The sequence below is a fragment of the Hemicordylus capensis genome, chromosome 2 (assembly GCF_027244095.1).
Source record: "Hemicordylus capensis ecotype Gifberg chromosome 2, rHemCap1.1.pri, whole genome shotgun sequence".
Lineage (NCBI taxonomy): Eukaryota > Metazoa > Chordata > Lepidosauria > Squamata > Cordylidae > Hemicordylus > Hemicordylus capensis.
This window is the reverse complement of record NC_069658.1, coordinates 47,439,442-47,445,573: the sequence shown is the minus strand read 5'-3', so window position 1 is coordinate 47,445,573 and position 6,132 is coordinate 47,439,442. Positions and strand designations below refer to the sequence as shown.

At 45.4% G+C, this 6,132-nt stretch overlaps 1 pseudogene; it reads left to right on the top strand.

Moving 5' to 3' along the window:
• The first annotated feature begins 2,733 nt into the window (after nucleotides 1-2,733).
• On the top strand, nucleotides 2,734-4,033 carry LOC128342074 (plasma membrane calcium-transporting ATPase 1-like; annotated as a pseudogene).
• Nucleotides 4,034-6,132: the final 2,099 nt, after the last annotated feature.

The window sequence follows — 6,132 nt, the reverse complement described above, 5'->3', positions numbered from 1 at the left end:
TAAAGATAGAGTATAGAGAATTAAACAGCATGTGAGTGAATATTTCCATTTTATTCCTTGCCTCTCCCCCGCCCCACTTCAGTTTTGCCAGCTTACAAGATATTAAACCAATATTGTCTTTTTAAGGGATGTTTTGTCCACTTACTTTTGTGCAATTTATTTCTGTTTTTTAAATGCTCATGTCCCTTGCCAACAACTTTGCATTCTTCTGATTCAATAGATCATGGAAAAATCTAGACTTGGGTCTCACAGAGGCCATTTGAGCATTTGTGGTGGCCATTTTTGTTTTCATCAGCCTTTTTTATTTAAAAAAATTGCCACCGCACATGCTCAAATGGTCCCTATGAGATCCTATGGCTTATCAGACCTCACAGAGAGAGGCCTTTTGAGCATGTGTGCTAACCTCCAAAATGGTCACCGCACTGATCTTTGTAGGCTTGAACAGGCCTGAAAATCAGCCCGGGATGGGCTGCGGCGGTGTTCTAAGAGGGTGGTGGGGAGAGGGGGAACCTTTGCAACCCTCACCCCACTGGCCTTTAGGAAGCCCCCCGAAGGGGCTACAGGCTAAACAATTTTTTTTAAATTAAAAAAATCTGTGAATTTGGGAGGGGGTCGGGGCAGCATAGCACTGGCACCCCACCCAGTGGTACCTAGGGCATGTGCCCTGGCTGCCCCCCCAGTTTCACCTATGTCTGTAATCATAAGAAATGTTAAGGAGGCCCCACACATTCTGGTTCGCCCCCAGCCCCACACTAGGGATGTGCACGGAACCGTGGTGGGGCAGTTCAAAGGTGATGGGGGTGATGCTTTAAGAGTGGGGGAGGGTGCATTTATCCCTCCTGCCGCCCCCTCCCCCACCGGCATCCTTCAGTAAAACAGCTGATTAGGGTGGCAGCATACCTCCCTGCCACCCTGTTGGCCAGATATGGCCAGAAGGTACGCTGCTGCCCCGATTAGCTGTCTTACTGAAGGATGCCAGCAGGAGAAAAGTGGCAGGAGGGGTAAGTGCACCCTCCCCCACTCTTAAAGTGGCACCCCTGCCATCTTTGAACTGGCGGAACCACCAGTTCTTCAAACTGGTTTGGAGGCCCATAAAGGGCCTCCAAACCTGTTCTGTACATATCCCTACCCCACACCCCCAAGGACGGCCCTGCACAGCAGAACCAGATGTAAGGCAGGGCATAGTTTTTATTCAGAATTTAAGAACTTAAAATATTGCAGAGCTCAGGTCATTGGAGGGCATAAAATAAAAGTACAAGATCACTCATATGGGCTCCATGAATAAGTCTATATCACTCCTCCATTAGGAGGAGCACAGTGATGAGTGGATTCAGTAGAAAACCTGCAATGATAAATGCAATACAGTAAATTACATTTTCTGTCATTTACATGCTTGATCTCCAAAACCCAATATTCCCCCCACCATTTTTTTAAATGCAGAAAAGCAGCCTTGAACACAATTTGTTTTCTAGATGGTTACAATTCTATTTTAAGACGTAGACTTGCACATGTTCATTTATATTAAATTCAGATTATATTTTAAACTAAGCTGGCCAACATGATACGCAATGCAACACAGTCTTTGCCCATCAGCTGGCACTGCTGCGCACATGCATACTTCTGGAAACAATAGAAGTATCACTGCACAACTACAGTTTTCAGTAGACCTGCAACTGCCTGCTTGTGCAAAATTGCCAGGGTTGTCTATCACATGTGCAGCAGCTCCATCTGATGGGTAATGCCAGCATTGCATTGTGCATCATGTCAGCTGATATTTTATTAAAGATTCTTAGTGGAATTTTAAAATGGATTTTTCATTCCTTTGTAAAAAAATAAATTGGCATTTATCCACCCTGTTTCATATTCATGATCATGTTGTTATACTTTCAACAAGCCTGTAATGTTTTGGGACAGACCCATATGTCAAACCTGTGACATATTGGGTCAGTGTTATCCCAATATTGCAGATGGGGAGGATGCGACAGAAAGCGTGACTTGCCTAAGTGCAAAACTAAATGAGGCAGCAAGTAAGGATGGCCATCTTGAACCTCTCCAGCCACTGTTGGACTGCAACCCCTATCAGCCCCAGCTGCAGTTTCTTGTGGCCGGGAATGATAAGCTGGAGAGCCTGAGGTTAGCTGCCTCTGCAGCAGGAGATCCCTGCCTGGATGTCCTGCTTGTGTTTTGTTTTGTTTTGTTTTGTTTTGTTTTGAACTAAAAGCAGCTGTAGGGTGGTCCAGATTGGGGCTGCAGTACTAGACAAGGGGAAACAACCCTCTTCCTCCATGCCATTTTCCCAGTCTAAAGATAGTATTGGGGAAAGGGATAATTCCACCCCTACCCCACAAATCCTTCAGTTCCAAAGCTCCAGTCCAATGTTCACTTCAGCAGCTACTTTAAAAAATTGCAGCAGGTCCTGATCACAGATCTCCTATATCACATCTAGTTTGACCCTCACCACAGGTCTCATAGCAATCTATGGCTCTTTGCTGCTGGGTCTATTACAGAGAGAGGAAAAAGGGTCTCTTTCTCAGTCAAAAAGGAAGGTATTACTCACGGAAGGTGAAACTCTTGATTTCATTTGTTGTAGATCCACATTTTCTTTTTTAATTGAAAATATTGAAAGAAGTAGCTTTATATTAGTAAATATAGGCAAGAGTACTTGTAAGCTTCTGTTTTTAGTCCAATTAAATGGTTCTGGATTGTCATTGTAAATTACAGGAGGTCAGGATAATGTTGACTCGAGTTCACATTGTGGCAAAAGATTTCACTATCACTGTCTCAGAGCTAAGAAATTTAATGGAGTTACGAAGAACAGATGCAGTAAAGAAAATACAGGGAAGCTATGGTGACATCAATCAAATGGCTGAAAAACCTAACGGCTGAAAAACTCTCCCACAGATGGAATAGGAGGTATCTCATCAGAATTAGACAGAAGGAAAACTGTATTTGGAAGAGAGAGAAACTATAGACCCCTCTTAAAAACCTATAATATTCCTGAATTGGTACAGGAAGCACTGTAGGATGCAACATTATGCTTCTTAGGAGTAACAGCCATCATATCACTAGGTCTTCCTTTTTACAGGCCACCAGGAGGAAGCAATGCAGCATGCCACACAACTGACTCTAGGGGATGTGGTGGATTGGATTCCAGGTTGTGAAATACTCTTGTTTGTGTGGTGCTGGTAATAGCTTTCAATGACAGAAGTAAAGAAAAACAATTTCATGGGTTGTGACATTGCCCTGAAAGTGAACAGAAGTTTACTGTCATCTGGCAAGGGGCAGTAATCCAAGTGCCAGTAGCCGACTTGGTGGTTGGGGATGTTGCACAGACCAAATATGGTGACCTTATACCAGCTGATGGTTTGCTTCTCCAAGGACAAGTTCTGAAAATTGATGAGTTCCCTCACAGGTGAATCAGATCATGTCCAGAATTCTTTCACAGCATATTCCATGTGGCTTTCAGGTACTCGTGATGAAAGGCTCTGGCAAAATGGTTATTACAGCTGTAGGTGTAAATTCACAAACAGGAATTATCCTTAGTTTACTTGGAGTTGAGGGGACCTGTGAGAAAACAAAAGACAAAGACGAAAAACCTTAAAAAGACAAAGGAGTCTTATGAGGCAGTAAATAATCTAGACTCTGTAGATATAGAAAAGGAGGATGAAGATGCAGAAATCAAAACAAATAAAGAAGAAAAAAGAAAACCAAACAAAAGGGAAAAATCAGTTCTACAAGCAAAATTTAGCAGTTCAGATTGGCAAAGAAGGGCTGGAACCACCCACAATTGTTATAGAACCACCCACATTGTTATATGTGGGTCTATACCCACAATTGTTATAGCCAATTTTTAATTACAAATTTTGCAGTTCATAAGCATGTTTGGACTAAGGAACGCACAACACTATAGGTACGATATGGCATGAAGTACTTTATTATTGGAGTTACAATTTTGGTTGTTGCAGTGCCCGAGGGTCTTCCACTGGCAGTCACCATCTTACTTGCTTACTCTGAAACAAATAATGAAATCTAACAAGGCTGTTCAAACGAGCAGCCCTACCCAGGCTTGGGCAGTCCTAGCTGGGTAGGGCTGCTCATGCGAAGTGCCAGGATCGAGGCCGATCCTGGCGCTGCCTCCCAGTAGCCCGGGATTTTTACTCAGACCTTTACCTGGGAAAAAGGGCACACTCACACCCTTTAAACCAGGTAAAAGGCTGGGTGAAAATCCTGGGCTACCCAGGGAGGCAGTGCTGGGGTCAGCCCCAATCCTGGCATTTCACATTTAGTGATATCTGGAGGCTGGACTACATTTTCCCAGCCTCCAGAACTCTGGAGCAATGTGAGTCATGTGGACACGGGAGCTGCATAGTGGGAGCAATGTGGGTCGTGTGGACATGGGAGCTGCATGTCCCACACGTGGATCATAACTGTCTGTGGGGAAGTAAGCTCACTCTTGCCCTCCCCCTGTACACCAAAAATGGTCATGAGAATGACCTTAATAACTTAGGCATTTGGGTTGCTGTGAAACTACAGGTAATACAACAACAATTTGCTCAACTAAAACAGGAACCGTAACCATGAACAGAATGACAGTAGTCCAAATGTTCATTGGTAACAGACATCATAAAGTGATTCCTGAACTTAATTTAATTCATCCAACTACTTTGGATTATCTGTGTAAAGGTATTGCTACTAAATGTGCATATACTTCTAAAAGAGTGAGTCCTGAAAAGGGGGATTTGCCCCACCAAATTTGCAATAAAACCAAATATGCTTTATTGGGCTTTCTTCTAGAATTAAAACAGGATTATCAGGCTCAAGAATGAAGATACCCAAAGAGCATCTGTATAAAGTATACACCTTCAATTATGACAGTAAATCTATGAACACAGTTTTGGAAAATGATAATTGTTATTAAGTGTTCACCAAAGCTGCATCTGAAATGGTCCTCCAAAAGTGCTGCTGCAGACTGAATGATGCAGGGCAACCTGTGCCTTTTGCAGAAGACGACTATGACCTCACAATGACAAATGTGAATGCCAAGGGCCTCCAAACCTTATGTCTAGTTTTCAAAGATTTCCCAGCCAGTGATGCAGAACCAGAGTGGGACGATGAGGATCCTATATAATAAAGTGCTTGCCGTGCGTCCGTGTCTCCCTCGGCTGTTCTGGGCATGTGCGCAGCGCATGCCCAGAACACGCTGAGGGAGACACGACCGCCGGCACCAGGTGGCCATGTTGGCCGGTTGGTCGGCCCAGCCGCTGGGAGGCCAGATGCGGCAGCGGCGGGTCCGGGCCGGCCACGGGGAGGGCAGAGGCGGCAATGGCGGTTCGGGCCCGGCCCCGAGGAGAGCAGAGGCGGCGCGGGTCCGGACCGTCCGCGGGGAGGGGAAAAACGGCGGCGGCGGGTGGCATTCTGGGTGGCGGTGGAGCTTTCTGCCCGGCCGGGAGGCCAGAGGCAGCAGCAGGCGGCATTCTGGGAGGCGGTGGCGGAACTCTCCGCCCAGCCCGCACGAAGGCCAGAGGCGGCGACAGCGGGTCCGGCCCACCCCTACTAGCGCCCGTTATTTAACGGGTTTAAAAATACTAGTGATATAATCAAAGACTTGACATGTATCACAGTTGTCGGTACTGATGATCCAGTGAGACCTGAAGTTCCCGATGCAATAAGAAAATGTCAGGATACTGGCATTGCTGTGCATATGGTCACTGGGTACAACATTAATATAGCTCATGCAATAGCTGTAAAATGTGGCATCCTTTGTCCTGGGGATACCTTTACATGCCTGGAGGAGATATAGTTTAATAGACGAATGAGTGGTTCAGAAAGGGAGATTAAGCAAGAGTTTTTCGGCAAGGTTTGGCCTACACTTCTTGTGCTTGCAAGGTCTTCACCTACTGACAAGTACAAGTCAGAAGTAGGGATCATTAACAGCAAAATCTCCGAACAAAAGCAAGTGGTATCAGTAACTGGCGATGGTACTAATAATGGGCCTGCATTAAAAAGAGCTGATGTTGGCTTTGCATCACTGGAACAGAAGTTTTTTTGCCCGGGGAGAAGGACCTCCACACTCTCCTGCTGCTGGCCTCTACGGCACCCCCAACCCCATCACTGCTATATCACCTTCCCCCT